The sequence below is a fragment of the Pteropus medius genome, unplaced genomic scaffold (genome assembly GCF_902729225.1).
Source record: "Pteropus medius unplaced genomic scaffold, Ma_sr-lr_union100, whole genome shotgun sequence".
Classification (NCBI taxonomy): domain Eukaryota; kingdom Metazoa; phylum Chordata; class Mammalia; order Chiroptera; family Pteropodidae; genus Pteropus; species Pteropus medius.
In genome coordinates, this window is record NW_024349801.1 from 10972058 (window position 1) to 10999501 (window position 27444).

Here is a 27444-nt window from a genome sequence, read left to right on the forward strand (position 1 = left end):
GTCTGGGATTGAGGTCAGGCCACAGGATAGGGAAAGTTTCTGGCACTGAGCGTGACAAGAACTGAGGATCAGAAGGCGGTTAGGAAGAAGTGACAAGTCACACCCTCACGGGGCACAAGAGCAGTACTCTCAGAATGTATTTCTAGTAACCGTGACTTTTGATGAAGAGCAGATCAGATGTAGTTGTATTTTGAAGCACACAACCCTGGACCCAGCCAGTTTTTCAAATCCTCAGAGCTGAGCAGATGGATTCTAACAACTTATTCATCTATTTGTAATGCTCGTCCTGACTATTGTCCAACTGGCCTTAGACATCATCAGTCTCCTCTGAGGTGAAAGGGAAGGGCTGCATTTTTTCTACTTTAGTAGATATCCTTTCCCTCCCAGTCTATAAGGCCAGGTTGCCCGAAGCCCCGATAGACTGACTGACACTCTGTCTCTCTCTCTCTCTCTCTCTCTGTCTCTCTCTCTCTCTCTCTGTCTGTCTCTCAAAGTGTAAGCTTCTCTCATGAGCTTTCAAGTTTAAATGTCCTCCCTCAGCGTGCAGAATTGTGCACCATTCAAATAATACGAGAAAAGACAATGTAGTTTCTTCCATTGAAAGAATAATCAAAAAATGCTTATCTGCCAGCTTAATATCAACTTATGTTTAAAATACAGACACTAAAGTTCCCTTATAATTTCAAGTTTTGGAAATTAAATGGGAAAAGAAGTTGCTGAGAAAAATGTGTTAAATTTTATTGAGCCCAAATATCTGGAAAATAGTTTGAGCTCCTTGGCCAAACTTAGAGCTCTGGCTAGGTTTTCAACCTCTGCTATTGACAGCTAATTTCTTGAGCAAATTTATTCACTGTTTTTGAAAAAAAAAAAAATTGGCAGCCAGGAGCCACCTCAGATGTGCAGCCTGTTCAGAAATTTCTGAGTTCAACTTTCTTAAGCATTTCTGTTTCCTTTTCAAGGAACATTCTAGCAACATGACATATTATTTGTCTGTGACCTTTTACCAGAGGGCACAAAATGGAGAAGCCCTGCTTATTTTCTGAAGATAAGGCAAAATGTTTTATCTCTAACACAGCCTTATTTCTCGGTTTGTTTGTTTGTTTGTTTGTTTATTTAAGGTCTAAAAGAAGAAGAAGCTTTAACATTTTTGATTTCGACAGTAGAATTTAGCTGCTTGTCTCTGGAGAAAATGTGTATGTCTGCTTAAAACTTGGAATGTGGAATTTAAATGTGATTTCATTTAAAAAACCAGATCATTTGCACAGAGAATTTTTAAGGCAGTGAAAATGCTTTGTATGATACCATAAGGACAGATTCCTGTCACTATACACCTGTCCAAACCTATAGAATGTGCACCACCAAAGTGAACCCTGACGTAAGCTGCAGACTTTGGGTGATAGTGATGTGTCACTGTAGATTCATCAATTGTAACATATGAACCATTGTGTTGGGGGATGTTGATAATGAGGGAAACTATACATGTGTAGGGGCAGGAAATATATAGAAAATCTCTGTACTTTTCCCTCAATTTTGCTGTGAACCTAACATCACTCTTAAAAAAATGACTTTAAAAAAATCATCTATTTATTGTCTGAACTAGACCATAAGTCTAGATCATCATTCCTAACTTTGTTTAAATGCAGAGTTAGTAACTCTTTGTTACTAATCAAAGCAGGTCCTGACACAAGAACTTGTTAGGAAACTGATCCTAGGAAGCACAGGTGAGGAAGTAGGGTTAGGGCCCGGGTAGAGAGCGAAACCAATAGGAGGGCCACTCAGGTGGGCAGCCAGGGCTCACGGCTGCTGGAGAGCCTCCGAGAATCTACGGGGAGCACACCCCACTCTGGTGGATGCAAAACAGAGCGTTTACGCACAGGCTCTTATTAGTCTCTGCACCCAGAACAAGAGGAAGCAGAGGAAGCTCTGCGACAGTGATAGCAAACACAGGCACCCTGGGGTGGGGACGCCGTCAGCATACTGGAAATAGCCCAGGTCAGGGGAGCCCAGGGGGTCAAGAGGAGACATTGGCAGACTGTGCTTTACGCCTTTAAGTAAATTATGTCATCTCCTGAGGCCTCGTTTTCTCATCTTTCACAAGAAGGAATTAGAATTTCCAAACTGGGTCCTCTGGATGACAGACAAAAACAGTTCCTTGGTCAATTAAGTTTAGGAAGTATTAGATTAATCTGTCTGTCTGACTATCCTATCCTATCCTATCCTATCCTATCCTATCCTATCCTATCCTATCCTATCCTATCCTATCCTATCCGGCATCTCAGAGCCTTTAATATGCAAGAGTAACTCAGCGTGGGTAGTGTTTTTCTAAGGTATTTGACAACAGCCTCCCCCTCATTATTATTTTATTCAGATGACATCTGTTAACATCTCGAGGACCTAATGGTCTGTGGTATATGGTTTGGAACGTGCTACACAGACAATTGCTCAAGTCCAGCTCAGCTCTGAGGTTCCCCAAGTAAACAATAATTCCAACTCTGGAACTTTTCAGAGGAAATGCAGAGGGCTGGAGTCAGAAGGGTTCTAGGCTTCCTAAACTCCTATTTTTATCTCTTTTTATCTATTGGACTTCTGAGTCAGTTTTCTTTTGGTAGGAGCTCTCTGGAAGAAACAAACAAAATAGAAAAACCAGCGTGTATAAGAAAAAGAGCCAGAAAGTCACATTGTGGACATAATGGAGACAAGTACAGGAGAGAGGAACTAGGTCTTCACCAGACCAAGGCTCTCTCAGCTCTGCTGTCAAAAGCTCCTCCACAGCTTCAGCGTGGGTGTTCTCAACCCTCGTCACACCTTAGTGACCTGAGGAGCTTTTACAAGGAGACCTATACCTGAGACTTCCTCCCAGAGAGACTGGTTTGATTGGTCTAAATTCCTGGGCATCTTTATTTTCAGAAAGTTCCCCAGGTGATTCTCATGTGTAGTTAATGTGGAGACCTTTTTTCTTCGAAGAAGAGTTTTGTTTGTTTTCTTTTGTGTTTTCAAATGTTGTCAAAGAATAGTATAGGACAGAAATTGTTTAAATTGTGGAAGGAAGGAAGGAAGGAAGGAAGGAGGAAGGAAGGAAGAAGAAAAAGAAGGAAGGAAAAAAGGGAAAAGGAAGGAAAGGAGGAGAAGAAGGAGGAGGAAGAAGGAAAAAGGAAAGGAAAAAGGAAAAAGGAAAAGGAAGAAAAGGAAAAGGAAAAAGAAAAAAAAGGAAAAAAGGAAGGAAAAAAGGAAAAAGAGGAAGGAGAAAGAAAGAAAAAAGACTACTGGTATATGGTATTTCCAAGGAATGGCAGAAGGAAGCTGACATCTGTGGTTGCTCTGCTGTGTGATGACCCTGTGCATGTATTCTCTTATTTCACATACGTACACAGGCACACGTGCACACTTGCACACACACACACACACACACACACACATCCTGTTAAGGAGGATATTTTGAAATTAATTTGCTCAGGAGGACTCAGATTCCTACTGCTGCTGTAATAAATTACTACAAACTTAATGACTTAAAACAACACACATTTTTTATTTTGCAATTCTGGAGATCAGAAGTCTAAAGTGAGTCTTACAAGGCTACACTCAAGGTGTTAGCATTTCCTTCTGGACTCTCCAGGAGAATTTGTTTCCTTCTCCTTTCCAGTTCCTAAAGGGGATGCCTAGGTTCCCTGGCTGTGGCTACTTCCTCCATCTTCACAACCAGCAGTGTCCGGCTGAGTCCTCCTCATGCCGTTGTCTCTCTGGTTCTCTCCTTTTCCTCCATTGAAGACTCTTGGGATTACATTGGGCCCACTTGGAAAATCCAAGATCCTATCCCTATCTTAAGGTCAGCTGATTAGCAACTTTAATTCCACCTGCAATCTTAACTCCCTTTTGCCACGTAACCTTACATATTCTCAGGTTCTGGGCATGAGGATATGGACGGCTTTGTGGGAGCCATCACCAGCCAACCATAGACGCTTAGGCTCATGTGCTGTGTTTGAAGCTGGGATGATTGTCAGAGCTGAGGCTTCAGGTCACAGAACTATGGAAGAGGGTTTCCCCTTTTGCTTCATGGCTACTTTCAAAAACCTTTTTCAGTTTATTTGTCAATACATATTATGGTAAAACTGTGAGCAAATCTTTTAACCTCTTGATATGATCTCAGTTTACTGTCTGGCTCCTTGGGATGACTTCATAAGTCATTAAGCACCAAACTCTTCTAAGAGATGATCATTAGCAAAGATCACACCAGTGGGAAAACTGGAATGTAATTTTTGCCTCATTCATTCAACAGTCCACTAGACCATGAGTTTACTGAAGGTATGGACTGGATCTTAATGCCATTCACCCAGAGCCTAGTCGGTTCCAACACAGAATAGGCATTCAATACTTGTTGCTGAATTAAGGAACAGGTAAAAGGATGGACAGAAGATTGCTAAGATATGAGAGGACTGTTATAGCAAATAAAATGCCATTTACTGCCCTGGGGAATTAAAAGTCTAGAAGCGGGAAACAGAAGCATGCAAATAATAAAGAGTGAAATATAGTAAATGTTCTAAAAGAAGCAGAAGGAAACATTTTTGGAGTTTCCATGGAAGGAGAATTCAACAATGAGTTGAAGAAATCAGCCAATGCTTAATTGACATTGAGCCATTGGATAACAGGGTCTTCAAGTCCACAGAACTCCTGCTACTACTCCCCACTTCCAGTCACGTGGCAGACATAACTAATCCATCTCGAACTCTTTCCTACTGTGCCAATGATTAGAAAGGACCCGGTCACCCATTGTTTGAAATTGACAAGAAAGTGGAACCCAATTTATCCTATTGGATTCTAGGTAGGATTTCTCTGCTCGTAGTTGAGCAAATAAATTTTGCCTGAAACTCACATATAGCAAAGTGTTATCTTAAGGTTCCCATGGGCACCTGCAGTGAAGCAGCTCACTATTTTTAGTTTTCTCTAGATGAGCATTCCCAGTAACACAGCTTTCTTTTATGTCTCAGCACAGATGTTGTTCTGATTGAGAGCCAAGGTTGGAGGCTCTGTCTACACCCACAACTATGTAATTTAAGCGTCTGTTTTTGACCTTGCTTGTAAGAAGCATGCACTTTGAAAGCACACTGACACATGAATAACCACAGCCTGAAACAATGGCCCACTTGTGGATCTATTTGCACATCATTGCTCACTGTTGTGTCCTAAAATTTTGGTGACAGTATGATGAGGTGCATTCCCAAGTTTGTTCAGAGGACACTTCATGCATTTCCATCCTCAGCATGGTGAGGAGAGGATTCCCCAAATAGAAGCTTTAGAATTAAGTGTAGGGGGCCTGAAGAGAGAGTGACCCTGGAGGGTGACAGGAAAGGTCTTATCCCTCAGCACTCAAGAAAGGACTTCTGCCATTAAGCATGATTCACTTGGTCCTCAATCCATGATGAAATGGATTGGATTGTGCAGATTCATTTGGAAATGTCTATTTGTGCTCTAAAAACGTTATGTGCCATTTACTTTAAAACATTTCCAGTAAAAGTGTGCAGAAACCTGTGGTCTAAAACGTTCACCTGAAGAAAACAAACCTCTTTTTAGCTGAGGATTTCCATCTTTTAAAAATGGAAAGCATTCTTTTTTAAAAGGATTTTTATCTCATCATAACTGATAAGAATTATTTTGAGTAACTACAAATGTACAGCATTGTTATCAGATTGATGGGTATTTATCTAGAAAGATAATCCAAGCTCCTACACAAAGAAGAATAGTGTTCTAAACTGGATCTGTAGGCTCTAATATAGGAGATTGGTCTGTTTTTAAAAACTGATTTTCTTTTTATCTGCAGAAATTATCAATAATAGCCAGGTTATTACCTCATATTTTCACTCATCAACTTGTTATTGGGAGCTTTGAGCTAGTTCTCCAGGTAAGGAAAGTGTAGTGAGAACTCTTAGCTGGAAGTTTGGGGCATGGATTCTGGCCAATTTAAACAGAAAAAGAGTTTTATTAAAAGGGTATTGTTAGGAGGAATAAAAAACAGGCTCAGATTTACACAGCCAGAGACAAAGATCAAAATCATACCCTGGAACTGGTCTGGTAAAAAAAGCTCAATCCCCGAACACTGACCGATAGCCCTGTAGTTGTGGCGTGGGAACTCAAGCTTGTCGCAACCTCTGTTGCTGCCACTTCTTGGTGCTGCTGGGTCCTGTTTCAATGTCCAATGTGGGTGCATCTGATTGACAAAGCCTGGGTCATGTGTTCATCCTTTGGCTTCAAGAGCATCTGAGAAAATCAATATCTGATATTTTCAGCTTCTGTAGTAAAACATAGGTAGAATTCTCCAAATGTAAAAGAAAGTTTAGATTCTGAAAAGCCAACAAGATTGAAAAGTGTATACCCGTAAGGAATTTAAAGCAGAGTAACCAGTATGTGCAAAATCACAGAGGCATGAGAGATGATTCAGACACAGCCTGCCCTTCTCAGAGCTTACAGTCTATTAGAGGAAATGGGTCACAGCATGCTCTATCTTGTCATACAGTTATTCTCTTACCAATTCCATGAATAAAGGTATTTGGAGGCCAGGGGAGAGAAATGTGACAGCTTGAAAATTATTACAAACTTATGAAATATAATGTAGATACAATTGTATGAAAACAATGTTTATTAAAACAACATCTGCATTTTAAAGAATATAACACTGGGGCATGGGTGATAGATATAAATGCCATCTTCTTTGGCATAAATTCTTTCCATGTTTTGAGAAAGCTGGAGTTTGGAGAATGAAATATTTTTAGGGAAATGACCCACTGCTCTGAGATACATAGATCTTGCATTTCTAGATTTGTTTTGGAAGACATTGGACTGTTGGCACCCATCAAAATACAGCTTCTACCTATGGAGGAATAAGAGGCGAAGTTTGAAATGAATTTTATTCTTGATGTCAGTCAACCAGAGGAGAGATGGATCTAGGTAAACTGCAGTGGAGATGTGGATCTCTCTCTCTGTTGAACACTTTAGCTAAGGTGAATAAGATTCAAGATATGTAGGAATGAACTCCTCGATTTTGAGAGTTAAAAGAAGATGAAAAGTTAGGAATTGCCTTCAGCTGCGCAGAGCCACGAGCTGACAGCCAGTAGGTTTTTCATGGTAAACAAGATTATCTACATTTATGATATTCTTTATTTTGATGTTGATTTTTCATTTAGCAGACGGTCAGATGTGACCATTCCTGTGTTGTCTTAGTTAATTTATGGGGTATTAATAGAAGGCTCTTTTGTTCACATTTAGACTAAAGTGTGAATAATATCTCCTTCTCCAACACTACTCAAGGCCAATGGGTGGTAGCACCAGGAATCCTGTAAGAAATGTAAATCTTAGGAACAGAGTCAATGCTTCACATTCTAGCAAGGGTCCTCAACCAAAACGTCTCCTTGCAGTGATAAAACTTGAAGGTTCTCAATTTTATACTTGGTAAAGAAGAGAAAGAGGGAGATCCTTACGTTGTGTTTAAGAAAAATCAACGAATATGTAATCTTAAAAAGCACAGAGCTCACAGTAAAACATAGCAGTTCCCTACCACGTGAGCACTCAGTGCTCAGTTGTACCAAATGCTGGGGAATAATAATGTTAAGCCCTGTTACCCTGTGTTTTTGTGATGGAAGGAGACTCTTATTGGTGCTTTTTAGAAGAAAGACTTCTTATTCTTTTTTTAAAATGTTGTCCCAAATCACTATGACTTCTAATTGATAGTGGTGACATTTGGCAAGTCCTCTGGTTTGGCCACTTTGTAGAGTTTACTTGATTTCACAGTTGTGGTTTTTATGTAGGACTCCATTATTGATGTAGCAATTTTCATGCAAATTAAAGGTTGAAAGGATATGCTGCATAGCGAGATAGCAGTGTCCTACATTTTAAGTGGAAATCAATTTGAAAGAGGACTAAAACCCCAGTGGATAAGTCTGTTGATTAGACATTTCTTAAATATAGTTGGAAAAAACTGAAGGAAAGACTAATGGTTGAGTACTGACCACAACCCAGACGTTTTACATAGTTTTTTCATAAAATCCTTGCTACAGCTTTAGAGGACCCCCTTGCCTCCAATGATATCTTTCTTCACACTACCTTTACTATCTTTTCCCATTGTTTCATCTTAGATCTTGCCATTTTCAATATATGTTTCTTAAATCTTCCAAGTTTGTTCCTTCCTTTAGACCTTTGCACTTACTCTCCCCTCTATCTGAAATACTCTTTCTCACATGATTTAGGATTCCTCCCAAAGGTATCTTAGTCAGAGACGCCTTTCCTGGATATCTTATCTAACTAATGTCTCTGATCATCATTCATTATCCCTTATCTATAGAACTTATGCATAGTATAATAAAGTCATCAGTGATGTCTGTCTGTTTGTCTATACATCCATCCATCCACCCACACCTCCACCCTCCCACCCTGCCACCCATCCACGCACATACTGTTTATTTGTTGCTCCCAATAGAATGTAAGTTCTATAAATTTGTGTTCTTGTCTGTCTTATTCACAGTGGTAATTTCAGCACTGTGAAAATGATAAGTACTTACAAGTATTTTTTTTTTTTTATTAAATAAATGGATGAATTAATCTATACCATTCATAAAAACACTAAATATCTCACTTGAAGGAGACAAAACTGTTCATAATTTCTGTCTTACAATTGAATTTTCTTTTGGTATGTTCTATTAAAGTAGATCTTTTAAGTGCCACATTCAGTTATGAAATATATTCCTAAGACCTTATAATTTCATAAAACCATAACCGAATATATAGTTTTGACAAAATTTTTTGTGAAAGGACAGTATTTTTACATGAGTTGCCATTATCATTCTTCTTTGAAAACAAATCCTTGAAAAGAAAAGAGGCAGTAAGAAAGTGCCTTCAGTATGCCCAATCGGGAATTAATCATCTATAGCATTATAAAAATATCAGCAGCCTACTTTACCCAAGAAAACATGTTTTCTATTATATCAAAACATTTTATTTTTTGACATGTGTGAACTTGTGTGAACTTTTAGAAGTTGGATTTATAGTTTATAGTTAGTTTTTGGATGGCACTTCTTAAAATTTGTAATCGTATTGTTGAAAAATATTTCATAGCCTAAAAGTACTATATATTGCGAAAGCTAGACGGAAAAAAATACTGTCTTTCTAGCATCAAGTCGCCCTTAAATCAGTTATTTGAATTTTTTCCTATTGTGGAAGAGACATATAAACAACAAAAAATTAAATGTTTGTCTGGAAAATGATAGCTGGTAACATTTAACCATTGCTGTTCCCATCTTGCTTTCAGTGGTAGTCCTAAGCCCAGTATACACTGTGGTTCAGTGTATCTTATTCCAAAACAGATTGGTTTGGGCCCCTGCCCAGTCGTCCTGGAGAAATCTAAAGTCAGAATCAGCACAAGTTTGCACAAGGCCCAGAGAATTGTTCCCATGTGTATTTCTCCTTCATTTCCTTTCCCCTTCTCCTTCCTATTGTGTTCATATCTGCTCTTTGGTCCTTTTTAGAGACCTCATCTTAACACGACCCCCCGCCTCCATATTAAGAAAGCTTATTTCTATCTGCTTATATGTTTAAAATTTGCCAAAATTGAAGGGACCTTGATAAGACCAAAATTTTCCTATTCAACATTCCCACAAAGATTTTGCAAGGATTGCAAAAAAGTTTTCCTTACATGATGTGTCAGTTAGAATAGGTTGAGTTACGCTTAAGGAACAAATAACTTCTATATCTGGATGGCTTGAAAGAACAAAGATTTATTTCTTGCTCACTCTGCATGCCTATTAGAGTTCTCCAAACATATAAACAACAGATAAATAAAAACTTATTTATGTGTTTGTTTGTTTATTTATTTATGAGGAATTGACTCATACAGTTATGGACAGTGAGAAGTTCCACAATCTACTGTCTGCAAGCTAGAGACCCAGGTGGGGTGGTAGGAAGCCTAAATTGTAAATTCCAGTCTGAGAGCAAGAGATGAGGTGAGCTGTATGAGCTCCTACAGTGAATCAGAAAAACAAAGGGGAAATTCCTCCTTCCTCCTCCTTTTGTTGTATTCAGGCTCTCAGTAGATCGGGATGATGCCCTCATAAATTGAGGAGGATGCTCTACTGAGTCCATCAATTCAAATGCTAATCTCATCCAGAAACACCCTCACGGACACACCCAGAAATAATGTTTAGCCTGGCATCCTTTGGCCAGTCGAGTTGACACATAAAATTAACCATCACGATGCCTATCATGGGTGAGTTGGGGCCTCTGTCCCACATATCTGTAAACCCTAAGCTGATGCTGCACCTACCATGTAGAATGATGCAAGGCACTTGGCAGAGGGAGAGAGAAATGTGGTGAATCACAAACTGTTTCTTAGAGCTTTGCTTGTCTCTTCAGAGCCAGTGCATAGGCCAGTCAAGACACCCAGCCACACTAACATTAATGGAGACTGGGCAAATGTCAATTTAGTGTCTTTATACCATGCTCAGAGAAAGAGAGAATTAAACAGCACTAATAACTGCCCAACGTACTATATCTAATTGCTTGGGAGGAGCTATCTAGAGCACCATATTGGAAGGTCTTGAGTATTTGTCCTCACTTATCAAGCAAAGCTGTGGTTAGTCAGTGTTACCTGTAATGCTAGAGACAGGACAGTTGAATCTTATGGGCTGGGTAGTTTCTTTTCCTGTATGGCCAGCAGTATACGACTTTGGCATTTTTAAAAAGCATCAAATCTCCATGGAGGTTTCTACAAATACAGATGCTCAGGTCCTACCTCCAGAGTCTTTTTCCAAATATTCAACGTTATTCTCTATCTCTAATTTTGTCAGATATGCTCCACCACAACAAAAGTAGAATTTGGCAATATTTTTCTAGTCCTATCAGTGAGAGGATCCTAAACCTTCTATAAATAAATATAAATTCTGACAACTAGTGAAGAATTTTCTGTTCTGTAGTAGAAAACAGAGATCCATGGCTTGGACTAATTATCCCTCCAGGCCAGATATAGTATATAAGATTTCATCTCAAAGAATAACTCTGACTGTGTTGGATGGATACAAAGGCTGTATCAGAGCTCATCATCAAAAGCGTGCAATAATTGACTAACAGTGTCTGCCGCTGCTGCAGGAAGGGTAATAGTGAAACACATGCCAACAATTTGTCTTTGCTATTCCAGATCATTGCTTCCCACCCATCTCTCCCTTTCTTTTGGAGATTACATTCTGATCTAACTATCTGATTGCTAATTTATTTCCATGTGTCTTTGCTATTTATGTAGATGTGGTCTGAAAGACATCCATTTTTAGTCCCCAAATAGGTTGTCTTCTTTGGAGTAAATTAAAAACAAAACAAAAACAAACAAATCCAAAAAATTGTATTTCAGTCATTTAGGAGTTTGATTAAATTGAGTCATTCCCAGAGATCATTATTAACAGATAATGTAAACTTCTCCCTTCCTTCCTCCCTCTCTGTCTCTCTCTCTCCCTCTCCCTTTCTCTCTTTCTTTCTCTTTCCTTTCTTACCTTCTTTCGTACTTATTTTAATTTTAATTTTTTTTTCAATTATAGTTGACATTGTAAATTTCTTAATGGAAAAATCTGAACTTGAGTATGATCATCCCAGAAGATACTCTGTCTAGGAAACTAGACAGCTTTCTTCTCTGACATCAATATACTTTTTCTTTCTAACTTTGATAATTTTCCACTGGATGGCATCAGAGATGGAACCAATGTGAAATAACTCATTATGAGCACAATGGAAAAAGGAACATATGAGAGGAAGTTTAAGGGAAAAATATAAGCCAATGTGAAGGATAAATGATGCCCTGATAATTTATCAAGATTGGGGTGGATATCTCTAAGATCAGTAAAGAATGAAAGGCTGGGGTATTCAAAAGAGCTGCTTGGGTCTTATTTTACCATCAGTCTGTGATTTAGGGCCTGAGAAAATACATGCCTTCCTGGCTCCATAATAGACATTTAGTGTTAGGCTTCTTTCTCCGCTTTAAAGACAAGATGAGGTTGGGCTGTCTTTTTAATGTGATCGTCGATCATTGAAAATAAGTATTTGACAGGTGCTACAGTTACAGACACCCCTATAAGCTAATGAGAGATGGGCTACATGTCAAAAGAAATTAGGAGAACATTTCAATCTGCCCAGCTATACGACTAGAAGAAAAATATTTCATTTTTTCAAATTCTTTATGACTACAACATTTTTTCTGATCTCATAAATCTTGACTCAGAATGTATACCAGTAACTTGGACATAAATATATTTCTAGGACATAATGATATTTATCTAATGGGACCAAGTCTCTGGCTAGCTGCCTGCCTGTACTAGTTAGAGAGTCTTTCCCAAATCCTTAGACTTAACCCGTTAATCTCCCAAATGCTTCATAGCATAATTTAACAGTTCCACTGGCAACTTTAGTTCACATTTTATGTAACCTGAGTAATTTTAAAGGTCTTATAATATGATCTATGCAGTTTTAGAATTATAGAATGTTAGAGATCAGTTTCTTGTCATGTGCATTTTCAGCAGGTCATACTTCTCCCAAGATGGTAAAAATTGATTCTTGAATATTATAATGGTTTGTGGCCTTCCAAAGGCTCACAGCACATGCAGAGATATACAGATACAGAATATCTGTGATAAAATTTCAGGGAACAGAGAGTAATTAGGGGTAAAAATGACAAAAAGAAGCTTTTTAAGGATGCAATAATAAAAAAGTTTGAGAAACACGGGTCTTTCTATCTCAATTTTAGAAATAATCACAGTTTTAATAATAACTAGCATTTGTCGTATATTTACCACATGCCAGGTAAATATACTGCTTTAAGTGTAATACTTTGATTATCTCAGTTCATCTGACAGCTCTGTAGAGTAGATGCTTTTGCATGTCATTTTACATATAGGTAAGGAAATGGTGCACAGAGAAGCATAGAGAGGCATAGAGAAGTTAAGGCGTTTGATTAAGCTCATTCAACTAGTAGGAGGCAGAGCTAAGATTTTAACCTAGACTGTCTTCAGTTTCTTAACTACTTCACCTCACTGCTCTATACACCAGCTGCCTGTTTTACAGGTAAGAAGATAGAAGCCCAGAAAGGACTCATTGCTTTTCATCACTACTCAGGCTAATCCTGGACTTAAGACACATGCTATCCATCCTCTAGCAACTCATCCAGGATTTTATCTAATGAAAATTTCTCTGTCACTAGGGTTCTTTTGATATATTGTCCTCATCTTGATAGTGGGGCCCTTGACAACAGTCAGTTAAATCAAGTTGGTTGACGGTGTTGTTTAATTCCTGTATATCCTTGCTGATATTTTTGATTACTCATGCTATCTCTTACTGAAAGAGAATGTTGAAGTCCTCAACTATAATTGTGAATTTTTCTATTTCTCCTTTTTATTCTGTTAGTTTTTGTTTCATGTATTTTGAAGCTCTGTTTTTAGGTGAATACACACTTAAGATTGTTATGCCCCTTGGTCAACTGACCTTTTCATCATTATATAATGTTCCTCTTTATTTCTGATGATTTTCCTTATTCCGAAGTCCACACTGTCTAATATTCATAGAGTCGCTTCATTTTTTTTTTTTAAATTAGTACTTCATGGTACATCTTTTTCCATTCTTTTACTATAACCTACCTATATCATATTTAAAGTGGGTGTCTTGTAGAGACCATATCCTTGGATCTTATTTTTAACATTTATTCTGACAATATCTGTCTTTTAATTAGTGTGATTAGACAACTTACATTTCATGTATATGTGATGCTATTTTTAGATTTAGGTTTACCATTTTATTATGATTCCAATCAGTTTTAAATGTTCTTTGTTGGCTTCTGACTACTTGACAGGCATACAGAGATTTGTATCCTTAGTTGCTTAAATTCTCTAAATTTTGATGTGTTTCAAAATTCGATGTATCTCAAGTTGTAGAATCTTCTACCTTCTTGCTGCTCTAGACCCCGGAGAGCTCTGGAAAGAATTCTGAGGGATAGAGAACTATATTCATTGAATCAGCCCTTGCTTTAAAGTCCCTTATGCGCATTGTCACACTTCATCTTCATCACAGTCCTTTTTTATATACCTTATTTCCTCATTAGAGAAGAGGGAAATTTAGCTGAGCAAAGGCACATAGCTAAGTTAAGTGGCACACCCAAATTCAAGTTTACTTGTCTAATTCCAAAGCCTGAGTTCTTTTCATCATGCCATGCTGAGGATAGACTAATTTTGTATTTTTTAAATGTAAATATTATTAGAAATAGCCTTTTGTATTTTTGACCCATTAACATTTTAAATTGCAGTGAACAATTTGGTCTTATGATACCTGAGGAAGGCTCACTCTCTTGCTCTTAGTAACTCAATGACCAACTACCCTCTGATTTTCTTTTAAGGCCTTTCTTGGGTGTTGTGCTTTTATTAATAACCACCTGATTTTCTAGTAGAATATTGGCCTAAGAAGTTCAGACTTTCAGTTATCAAGAAAGAAGCCAGCTACATTTAACTTTGAATGTTTAGCTTGGACAGAATATTAGACTCATAAATACTAATTTGCAAGAAGTCACTGGGGTCTGCGTGGATAAGTGGATTGACCTTCGGCAAGTACGTAGCTGAGGAGCCGACTGGGCTGGTTTGTTGTCAGGAAATCCCTGAAGTGATGAATTTGACACAGTGGGAGCAGTGGATCCACTATCCTTACTGCCTGATGAGATTGTCCTGGTGGCAGTTACATGTATTTTTTGGCAAATGGCCATTTCCGCAGCCTCAAAACAAGAACAGTTCAGTGGTTAAAAACCATGTCTTAGGAGTTCTGGCTCTCCAATTCTTTGGCAGCCTCTCTAGGGTTAGTGATGTGGGGAAGCTCTATGAAGATTGAGGAAAAGGCAGTGAGTGAGATTAGCAGATCAGACTAGATTGTTAGCTTTCAAAAAATGAAACAGGTAACATTGAACTCAAAGAGAGGAACCCTGGGTCTACAGACTACCTGGAACATGTAGGTTTGTTTGTCTCTGCATTTCCTAGGGAGAGGAACAATTCCTTAAATTCATGAAGAACCTAACAAAGTAAGAATCCTTGATCTATCTGTTACATAAACATGTGCAGATATGTAAGGTCAGTGTCTGTACTATGCACAGAGGGAATCATTAATAATAACAGATGAAGTGCGAGATGGCCAGCTGAGAGCCTCCACCAAGGAGAAAGTCATGTCATCCGTGTGAGGCACTATTAAAATATTAGATGGGTTTTGTGGCTGTATCCCTATCGTGCTGTGGTTTAGTGGATTTGAATTTGACAATAATGACCTAAAGACTAAAGACAGTGTGAAAAAATGTGGCCTTTAGGCAAGCTGGATGAAGGAAGTATGGAAACTGTCTGTACTATTTTTGCAACTCTTCTGTAATTCTAAAATTATGTACAGATGCTCCTTGACTTACGATGGGGTTACCTCCCAATAAACCCATTATAATCTGAAAATATCATAAGTCCAAAATGCAGTTAATCCATCTAACCTACTGCACATCATAGCTTAGCCTAGCCTGCCTTAAATGTGCACAGAACAGTTACATTGGTCGACAGTTGGGCAAAATCATCTAACACAATAAATAGACTGTAGACTATCAGTTGTTTAACCTTGTGACTGCATGCCAGACTGCAAGCTGTGCCTCACCACCACTGCCCAGCATCAGGAGAGAGTGTAGTACTGCATGTCACTTGCCAGGGAAAAGATCAAAATTCAAAATTTAAAGTACTATTTCTACCGAGTGTGTATAGCTTTTGTACCATCAAAATTGTAAGTTGAGCTGTTGTAAGTCAGGACCATCTGTATATTAAAGAATAAACACAAACACACATACACACACGCGCGCACACGCACGTGCACGTGCACACACACGAGGTAATTCAAGTAAATGAGATAATTCAAGTAAAAGTGCCTGACACATAGAAAGTGTTCAGTGAGTATTTGCTGTTAATGTAATTATGACAGTAATTATTATCAAAGTAGAGACAGGAGATTTTCAAAAACATGAGTGGTCTAGTGAGATCAGGCAAATTCTAAGCCCTGACAATTAATGACTTTCCTATATGTCAGGATGTTTCAGAGACTGAAGCTACAGAAAGAGGCAGTAGTCAGTGGGGTAAAATGGAGGGAGAATCAATGTTTATACGGTACAAGAAAACAAGCTGGGCTCACAGGGGCCATATTGGAAAATTCCTGACTATTGGTAGAGAAAGGTAGGTCAAAAAATCATGGGACTCCTAGAAGCCCTATGTTTTTAATAATTAATGTAATAAACCCTGAGCATCTCATAAGTCTGATTTGTTTGAATTATCTCTTTGGATATCAATAGGGCTTGATTTTTTTTTTTTTACTCAGATAGGTTTTTAATTCATAGTCACTTTGAATAAGACTGTTTCTTTCCATATTTATTCGGGGGCTTTGAGATCTTGCTGTAATAGCAATTCAATTTGCCATCTTAATGAATCATTAGGTCCTGGTTCTGAGAAAACTTGCCGCCTTCCACGCCCCCGTGTGCACAATGGCCTCTGAATACTTTAGACCAGCTTTGAAAATGTAACTCCATTAACCCAAATGTGACAGCAAGAAAAAAGTCCAAATATTATGCAAATAATGCAGTCGTGATCTGCAATCACTTTCCTTCATTCTAGCTGTAGACAGAGCATGTTATTTCTCCCTTGAACTTAACCTTGATTTCAACATGATATGTTATCATTTTAATGTCTATGGTCTTATTCATGAATTGAGTGATGAAAAATCAAGACACGTGAAAAATGGCCCCTGGTAAAAGCTGATATTAAGAACACATTCAGAAAGAGATTAAATTAATTGCATCCAGGGGAATGTGGGTTATGAGAGACCAGACCTGTGTTCCTACTTAGAGTTGCAGTCTCTGAAGGCATTTCTTTATTTAATACAAAATTATATTAGAAAGGAGGTTGCCTGAATAATGAATGTAGTGATAACTGAAAGGGAAAATAGCGTGAAGGCAGAAAACTTTGGTTAAGTGAGGCTGGTGATGGTGACTATGGGATGTGTACCTAATCACATGTTTTGATTTATTGTTTTGACTGATGGGTGCATTTCAGTTTTATATGGTCCATAGACTTGCTTACTGAGGTAGTTACTGTTAGAATATTTTTATAGCAATGTGAGATAAAGCAGAGATCTCCTAGAAATAAGAAAAAGAATAGCTAGGAGAAATATTTTTGAGAATATAAAGGAAATACTTGTTTTGAATATCTAGGTTCTATAAATCTGGGGCTGTGAGGGAACAAAATCATCGACCAAATGTAATCTTTCCATTATTGTTATTTTTTAAACAGGCACTTTTATTTTTATTATAAAAATCATGCTTGAGGGGGTGGGGAAAAATGGTGTAGATAATAGAGGCTCTGTTCATCCCTCTGGCGACCAAATCAAAGTTGTGACAAAAACAAGGAGCAAACAGCAAGGAAAAATCACCTGGGATCTAGATGAACAAGCCATACAACTAGGGAGAAATCCAAGAAATCACCCTGCAACGGCAGAAGGTAGGACGAGGTGAGGACGCGAAGTGCCCGGAATGGCTGAGTGGGACGGAGGCTGCGGCAGCTGCAGATGCCTCTTAAAGGCATCTTGTTTCTCTGTTGAGCTCTCCACACTCCCAGTGCAGATGTAGTGCCTCCATAGCCAAGAGGTCATCAACCTGGATAACAGAGGTTGATCTGCCCAGAGGATTCCCTGAAACCACACCTCCTCCAACTCACGGCCCCACCTAAGCCATATTCAGGTGTGTCCTCACTTAGGTGCCCCTTGCTGAGCAGTGCCTGGACTCACACTGATGGAAGCTGACCACGGTTTCTGGTGTGGCCTTTTGAGGCAACTAGAAGCACAGCATCTGTGGGTTGCTTGCTGAATCTTATAAGGTTACCCCGAAGGGGCACTGACCGGGGCTAAATTTGGCCTGCAGCTGAACCCCTCTAAGGACTGTGCCACTGGACACCTGCCACACAAAGCTGCACTAATAAGACTGGGAGACTTAAGAGCTTTGCTTAGTACATAGAAACAGATATAGAAAGGCTGCCAAAATGGGAAGAGAAAGAAGCAGAAACCATATGAGAGAACAAAACAGTGATCCAGAAATAATGGAGTCAAGCAATCTAACAGATGCAGAATTCAAAACACTGATTATAAAGATGCTCAATGAACTTATGGGAAGTGTAAATGAATTCAGTGAGAACTTCAACAAAGAGATAAAAAACATAAAAATGGAAATTATAAAAGGGAACTAGTCAGAAATGAGAACATATTATCTGAGATAAGTATATTAAATGGAATAAACAATAGAATAAAGAAGATCACATGATCTATGTAGGGGATGAGAAAGCCAAGGACACTCAATCAGAATGGCAAGAAAAAAGAAGCCAAGAAGAAGATGATGATGATAATAATAATAGTAATAATAATAATAATAATAATAATAATAATAATAATAAAGAAGAAGAGGAAGAAGAGGAAGAAGAGGAAGAAGAAGAAGAGGAAGAGGAAGAAGAAGAAGAAGAAAGAGGAAAGAGGAAAGAGGAAAGAAAAAAGAAGAAGCCGCCTATGGGACATTATTAAAAGTAAAAGTATCCATGTCATAGGGGTACCTGAAGGAAAATAAGATGTTGAAGAGCTCTTTGAAGAAATGATGGAAAACTTTTCTAACCCGGTGAAGGAAATAGACATAAAACCCCAGGAAGCTCAAGGAGACCCACACCAAGACACATCTTAATTAAAATGCCAAAGATTAAATACAAAGAGAGAATCTTAAAAGCAACAAGAGAAAAGCAGTTAGTTACCTACAAGGGAGCACCCATAAGACTGACAGCTGATTTCTCAAAAGAAACTATGCAGGCAGGAGGGCTTGGCAGAAAATATTCAAAGTGATGAAAATCCAGGATCTACAACCAAGAATACTTTATCCAGCAAAGCTATCATTTAGAGTTGAAGGACAGATAAAGAGCTTCCCAGACAAAAGTAAGCTAAAGGAATTTATCATCACCAAGCTAGTATTACAGGAAATGTTGGAGAGACTTCTTTAAGAAGAAAAAAACATGTATCAAAAATAAGAATAAAGAATGGTAATAACTACATTCCTATCAACAGATACCTAAAGTGGAAACAAATTAAGAGCTCCAGCCAAAAGAGAGAGCGGCTGAATGGACAAGAAAACAAGAACCCTACATATGCTGACTACAAGACACTCACTTCAGACTAAAAGACACACACAGACTAAAAGGAAGGTGATGGAAAAAGATATTGCCTTGATGGACCTAGAGGGTATTGTGCTGAAAGAAATGGGTTGGATAGAGAAAGACAAATATTGCATAATTTCACATACATGTGGAATCTAAAGAACAAAATCAACAGCAACAACAACAAAAGTGGAAATAAACTGATAGATACAGAGAATATTTAGAGAGATACTAGATGGGAGGGAGGTTGGGAGGACAAAAAAAGGCAAAGGGATTAAGAGGTACAAATGGATAGTTGCAGAGTAGACATGGAGGTGTAGAGTGTAGCATGGGGAAGATGGTTAATAATGTAGTAAGAAATATGTAAGGGGGAAGAGGGATACTAGATTTAGTGGGGTGATCACTTGGTGAGTTATGTGGATCTCTGATCACTATGCTATACAACTGAAACTTGTTATTGTATGCCAACTATAATTGAAAAAAAAAAACCTCATCGAATTGTACAATGTAAATACAAGCAACTAATTGTCTACTTCAATAAAGACGAAAAAAATCGTGCTCACTTAGAGTATCTGGAAAACATATAAAAGATAGGAAAAAATTAAAAGCTTCCATCATTTACAACATCAAGATAAACACTTTGCAGCAATTGAAAGTCAAATAAAAAATGTTTATTTCTACATAATTACTGCATCGTGAATATACAATTATGTATCCAGCTTTGTATCCATGTTGAAAATTTTCCCCACATCATTGAAACTTTTCTGAAATATAATTGTAAGAAATATTCGGCAGTCAGCTTAAGGTGAGTGGCTCCTACACATCAGAAAGGCCATGCTCCCTGTACAGATATGCCTCGGAGGAAGTATGTTGAGTGAACTGCACATACACCCATTGTCTGCCAGGTGCAGACTACCTTTGCTCGGCATCTCCAAGACCATTGAGTGGTCTTGGAGAGAGATGTCTCAGGACTTCTACATGCTGATTTCTCATTTTATTTCTGCCATAAATTGAATCATGTTTTCCCTCTCTGAACCTCCATTCTTATCTTCCATTTAATGATTGCCAAGATACTTTTAGCTCTAGGACACTATGTCTCTAGACTTAGTACTTTAGTACAGGCATACTTCAGAGGTATTGCAGGTTTGGTTTAGACCACTGTAATAAAAAAAGTATCACAATAAAGTAAGCAGTAATTTTTTTTGCTGGTGGAGAGTCTTGCCTTCAGTTTAAAAAAAAAACAACGCAACACCTGTGGAGTGCAATAAAATGAGATCTGCCTGGAACATAAGCTCATATGTTTTTATTATTACTTTTTTAAAATTTTCATTCTTTCAATGCCTTTTTATGTTGTTGCTGTATTCCAAAACACTGACGTATTTTCTCATGCCATATTTACAGTCACCTTGTGAAATAGGTGTTATTATTATCTTCATGCTATAGACAAGGCAAGTGAAGCACAGAGAGATAAAGGAATAAGTGGGGAAGCCAAGCTTTCAGTCTGCCCTATAATGGCTCTCCTGAAAATAGGATGCCTCAGAGGAACTAAATAGTCATTGTCTAGAGCTGCTCTGTTGGTCACTTGATTACTTACTTGTTGGCTCACTAGTCATGGTAGATAGAATAATGCCTCCCCACAAAGATGTTCATGTCTTAATCCTCAGAACCCATACATGTTACTGGGCAAAGGGAAAAGGTTACAGATGGAATTAAGGTTGTTAATCAGTAACTCTTAATAGAAGGCATGTATCTGAGTGCATCCATGTGGGCCCAGTATAATCACAGGGGTCTTTAAAAGTGGAAGCAGCAGAAGAATAGTCAGTGCTAGAGAAAAGCGATGTGAGAAGGGCTCAACCAGATATTGCTGGCCTTGCAGATACAAGAGATCAAGACCCAAGGAATGCTGGCGGCCTCTAGAAGCTAGAAAAGGTAAGAAAACAGATTCTTCCCTAGAGCCTCCAGGAAGAAACACAGTCCTGCTGGCACCGTGATTTTAGCCCAGTGAGTCTGTCATCAGATTTCTGAGCTCCAGAAAGGTAAGGTAATAAATTTGTATTGTTTTATAGCACAAAACTTATGGTAACTTCTTATGGCAACCATAGGAAATTAATACACAGCTTGTGCTCTAAGAGAATTATCAGAAATCTGGAGTGTTCCAGTAGTAATGCCTAGGGACTCCATGTTGTTGGGAGATGGAGTGGCGGGGGATTCCAACAGGTGCTAGTATTTGGAGCAGGTTGGCAGCAGCTTCAAGGTTTTGCGCAATTACCTGATTTAGAACAGGACCTAGCCAGTTGTCAGGGGCCTGATTGGGATCAGCCCCTAGAAAATGATCAGGCAAGGTCTCCATGGATGAGCCAGGCAGAGTTAATGGCATATAGAATAGAGCAGTGCTGTCCAATTGAAACATAGTCTGTGCGGGTCGATTTTTAGTCTTCAGAGAATATGTTTTATACTTTTTCTCTATCTTCCAGAGTTCAGACTTTAAACCAAAGAAGTAATTAAGTGTCGCTCCAGAAACATTATTGATTATTGTTGTGGTTGTTCATCTCATCTTTTAATGGAACATTTATTTAACCATATCTTTTTCAGTGACATGTTAGAATGTGTCACAGACAAAACCCAAAAAAACAACACACTCATGGAATTGTTAAACTTATCAGTCGTCCTGGTGTTTTGTTAGTTACATATGAAATTTTAGAAGAACTTTTTCAAATGGGAATTGTATTGGTCTGCTGGCTCAGGGAAAATAAAAAGACAATTGAAATACACGTTATTTCAAGATGATGGAAACAGAAAATAATTCTCAACAAGAAAATATTACCCAAAGCCAAGAAGCCAAAAGAACAATAGTGGTTAATGTACTAACATAATAAATCTAAGCCGAAATCCTTTCTCCTACATTTAAACAAAAGGGCAATAATAATTCTATTTCATGAGAATATCCCTGGGAATTATGCACACAAAATATTTTTTTCTAGGCAATATTTAGATTTTCCTGTTCTGTCATCTGTTTTTAAAACAATTTAATATCTGGTAACATCTGCTCAGTCTGCATAATCTGTATTTCATACCCTGAATGGAACATGTGGCAGCATATAAGAACACATTGCCACTGTTGTTAAGGATTCTTTTATTTATTGACTATATTTATAACTTTCTATTATCCCCAAAGGAACAAAATCCAATAAAATAAAAATAAGAAATTAGAGCAAGGAAAGGAGGAAGAAGTCCATATGATAACTCTGTGGGTTAATACATTTACCACAACTACCTTCCAATTTGGCTCTGAGTCTTCTAGCAGCCAGAGCAAAATAAAAAATTTTAAAAAAAAGGAACTATACAAGGTTCCCAGTAGCAGAAAGATAGAATAAAAATAATTTTATAAGGCATTTCACCCACCATTGCCTTTTTTTCCCTTTTATTTGAAATCATATGCATTGGAAACTCCTGGAGGGCCTATTAGGTCCCATCCCAAGTTTCTGAGTCAATGTGGCCTGGCAATTTGCATTTCTAGCAAGTTTTCCAGGTGATAGTGATTCTGCTGGACTGGGGAACCACACTTTGGGAACCACTGTTGTGAAGGAAGTTGATAAGAGAGATACCTTAGAGGAGACACTGTGCAACCTATGGGGAAATATCTTTAAAAGAGGTTCTACAGAGCATGCAACAGCTATTTTGATATGATATTCCTTGGAAAGAGCTTCAACAAGAGCCAAAGGGACAACTCTGTGAGAGGGAATTTTACAATATGCTTAGTTCACATTGTCTAGCAATGTCTGACACATTTCTCATATGCTACCTCATTTCACAGATAGTTTAGAGTTCCTAAGGAAATAAATGAATAACATTTCTAAATGTAGGTTACGTTCTTTAAATTTTGTTCTTTTTAAGCTAGACTTTTGATTGAAACTCTACGATGTGAGCCCTCCTATTTCTCTTAATTCAAAAGGAATAGATTCGTTGTTTCCAATTCAAGATTGCTGTTTGTGAACACGAATTTGCTTTCTATACCTTCAGAAATCCCATTGAAATGATTATAGAAGGACTGAAACTCTATTTGCCTAAGAACCAGAAAGGAAACGTTTAGTGGGTCAGAAAAGGTAATGAATATTGAGGTAGGAATGAAGATGGGGTCAGTGACCTCATTTAAAAAAATCTTTTTGAACTAATTATTGACTCATGGAAAGTTCAGGAACATGTACAGTAAGATTCCATACAGTTTCTATGAAGAGAGTTACTTCTCACCCAGTGTTTTCCAGTGGCAACATCTTACATTGCCAGCATAGTACTGAGGCCAGGAAGTTGACTTTGGTACCATCCACAGAACTTATTCAGATTTTACCAGTTTTACATGCTCTCTGAGCGAGTGTGTATGTGTGTGTGTTTAGATGTTTACAGTTTTTATCACATGTATATATTCATGGAACCACCACTGTAATCAAGACAAAAGTATTCTATCATCACAGTGGTCTCCCTTTATAGTCATACACATGCTGTGCCACCCTGCTCCATCCCTAACTCCTAGCAACCACTAATCTGTTCTCCGCCTCTATGATTTTGTCGTGGAATCATGCAGTCTATAACGTTTTGAAACTGGCTTTTCCACTCACCATAATTCCTTTGAGATCCATTTAAGTTGTTGAAGCATCAATAGTTCTCTTTTATTGTTATGTAGTATTTTGTGATATGCATGTAACACGATTTGTTTAATCGTTTACCTATTGAAGGACATTTAGAAGAAGGGGCTCGGAACATACCTACGGCAAGTCAATAATAGTTGGGTTAAAATTGGGAATTATTCTTTCCTGGAGCTTCAGAGACATTCCTGGCTTAGGCTCAATAGGTTACAGACAGTGAGGGTTGGAGGAGAGGCAAGAATCAGGGTGAGTATTGGAAGGCCTCTCTAGAGCTTGGTTTCGGTGTTAGTGCCTCTCCCCACCCCATTTAAGCACTCTATGAACTGACATTTGTTGAGGAGATCAGTTGATCCACCTGTCTGCTTTGGACTTGTCCCTCCTGTAGTGAAGGCTGCTAATTCACAGGCTATTCCCTGAGTTCCTGGTCTGTCTCCTTACTTGAGGAAGAGGTCTATTTGCAGTGGGGAGGGGAATCTACTAAAAAAAACAGACTCACTTAAGTGATTTATATTTATTGATTAATTGACTTATATTAGTTAATTAAATATGCATAGTCAAGACCACCAGACATTTAAGAGAAATCAATAAGAGAGGAGGACCAAGATGAACAAAGAACACTTGACTCTGAAAGATAGAAATCAAGGAAAGGAAGAGAAATTTAACAAGCCTAATTGTATTAGTGATTATGGTCATGTAAAAGAGGAGGCTACTGTGAAAGGGAAATTAAACTTCTAAATCAGTGGTCTCAACCTGGGCAATGAACAATGTTAGACATTTTTGGTTGCAAAGGCTGGAGGATAGTGCCGGTGGCATCCATCAGGTAGAGGCCAGGGATGCTGCTAAACACCTTGCAACACATAAAATAGTTCTCCATGACAAAGGATCATCCATCCTAAAATGCCAGTAGTACCAAAGTTGAGAAACTTTGCTCTAAATTAAAACTATTATTGCCATAATAGTATTAATCAATAAAGAAATATCCTTTAGCACTTGGAAGAAACATTTAAAATAATATCTCAGAATGTAAAGCAAAAGATTAGAGAAAACACTGGAGAATCATTGGCATAGAGGATCAACATAGGAGGGCTTAATCCCCAACAAGTAGGAGTTACCCAAAGAGAGAACAGACACAATGGAAATGAGGAAATAATCAAAGAAATAATAGAAGACAATTTTCTAGTGCTGAGTAAAGATGCCAGGCACATAACAGGGTGAAAGAAGAAAGACCCCTAACTAGATACAACCTCGTAACAGTTTAGGGCACTAAGGAGAAAGAGACTTAAAGTATTAGAAGTTAGGTGAGGTATATATGGAAACTGAGCAATTTTTCGTCAAGTCTGAAATTAGTTGAAAATCTAAAAAGTTTCCTGTTTGGTTTCCAATTTTCTCTTGATCATAATTAACTCCATGGAGAACATCCTTGCAGATAGATCTTGATAGAAGACAGTTTTATGATGGGTTCTTTAACATTTATTAGTCCAGAGTAATTTCATTACAAAATAAATGGTTATGAAAAGTTTCCTGTTTGGTTTCCAATTTTCTCTTGATCATAATTAACTCCGTTGGAGAACATCCTTGCAGATAGATCTTGAGAGAAGACAGTTTGGTGATGGGTCTTTTAACCTTTATTTAGTCTAATGCCATTTCGTCACTCACACCTCAGACTCACTGAGGAGTTGGTGCCAAAACCCTGCTCCTCCTTTCACAGTTCCCTCCCGTGTTGTCACGGAAAGGAATCGTAATGATTATCTAGGCAGAGATATTTATTATATAGGGAAAGAAGCTGAGTTCCACAAAATTCACGTTAATAATAATCCAAGGTCGTGGATCTGATTCTCAGACGATGGACATTTGAAACAGGACCTAAGTCACAGCAAGCCCACAGTATGCTAGAGTTTTGTTTGACTCACATCTTTGTTAATTTTAATGAGTGTTCAAATTTATAAAGTCTTTCATGATTTTTTGTGTGCTTTCTCAATAGCTCTTTGTTTATACCTCCAAATGTTCTGTAGTTTTCTGAGCATTGTGTTATTAATGTACATTTTAGTCTTGTTGAGGATAATTTCTCATCTTGCAAAGCACACCTCACAAAGCAAATACTATAATGTCTTATACTTAATCAGAATTAAATTTGTGTTAATTTGTTCACTCAACAGATATTTAATCAGTACCTATTATGTACCAGGTACTGTCAAGGGGATATATAGTGAACAAGGTAGATGAAGTCCTTGCCTTTATGCAGTTTACATTTTGTAGAGAAACATACAATAAACCAATAGACAATATCAGGCAGTTAGAAATGCACAGAAAAATTAACTGAGGTGGAGAGTGATTAGCTTGCTGTTTTAGGTAGAGCAGGCAGAAAAGGCATTGCATCCAGGAATAACACCATTTTCAGAAAGAAAATCTATGGTTATCTTATCACCTTTGGTTCACCTCATCAATGAAGATTCAGAAATATATAATCATTTTTCATTACTTTATCCCTTTTAGTACTCCCTTTGGGACAGGTAATTGGACTCAGAATTCCAAGACCTTTTTCAGGGCTGGAAGCCTATGACAAGAGACATACTGCAGAGCAGCAGAGATTCTTATCAGAAAATGTTATGAACCTCAGACAGTATTCAGATTTTAAGGTAGAAAATTACAGTTCTCATGAAAGAGTCTCTATAAACTTGTTCCTTCAGCTTCCATTGTGGTATGGTGTGTGTATGTGTGTACACACACGCACACGCATTTAGATGTTACATGTGTGTTTAAGGTTGTGCCTGAATGTTGGCTCACAGATTCTTCCCGTTGCTGGCTCGTTTTTCACCTTACAACCTTGGCTGATGAGGTCATGGAAAGACAAGCAGTGGAACAGAAGGAGGCAAAGGGCCCTTATGCAGGTACCTAATGCTTTCCTGGGCTTTCATTGTTGTGTTTTCGTTATATTAAAAAATGAGATGCAGGTATTCATACCTTGCTTCTTCCTCCCCTCTCCTATGGTGCCTTCCTTCCCATGTGGACATTGTTACTCAAGAGATACTCTAAGGCCTCAGCCAACATCCCAGTAGAGTTTCCAGATGACACCAGCCCCAAATGTCATCTTTAATGGCATGGAAGACCCCAAGAAAGACTAGCCAAAGTATTCAGGTAGCCAAGCCAACCCACAGAACCATGAGAAAGAATTAAGTGGCTGTTTTAAGCCACTAAGTTTCAGAGTGATTTATTATACAGTAATTGGCAACTACAATAGACTACAAACTTCATTTTCCCACTGTATGAGCTGCTAAGATGGCATTGTGTTTTTGTGGTATTGTTCTGAAAACAACAAAAAGGGTGCCAGTGCTTTGTGCTGGATGCCAGCTGGCATGAGAAATCCATAGAACGGCCTGTTGAGGGGAGGATTCAAAGACTGCACTTTGCTACAAGCAAAGTACTTTGATGGATGTTGAAATTAAAGCCAGCTCCAAGATGGCATATCTAGAAGGCTGAGAATCCCTGTCTGCTTTGAGGGGTACCTGGGAAGGGTTGCTGGACAGTGAAGAATTATTGCTTCTGGTGAAATAAGTGTGGGAAGG

The 27444-nt window shown here is 38.2% G+C and overlaps 1 protein-coding gene across 2 annotated transcripts in view; it reads left to right on the plus strand.

Annotated features, from left to right (window-relative positions):
- The window catches only part of ADAMTS18 (ADAM metallopeptidase with thrombospondin type 1 motif 18), a 357590-nt gene that overhangs the window by 70120 nt on the left and 260026 nt on the right, over window positions 1–27444 (plus strand). Inside the window, exon 3 of one of the 2 annotated variants that reach the window (XM_039888840.1) lies at window positions 21118–21170. The exons of the other annotated variant lie outside the window; for it this stretch is intronic. The gene's annotated coding sequence lies outside the window, so the exon portion shown is untranslated. The remainder of the gene's footprint in view (window positions 1–21117; window positions 21171–27444) is intronic. 2 annotated transcript variants of the gene reach the window in all.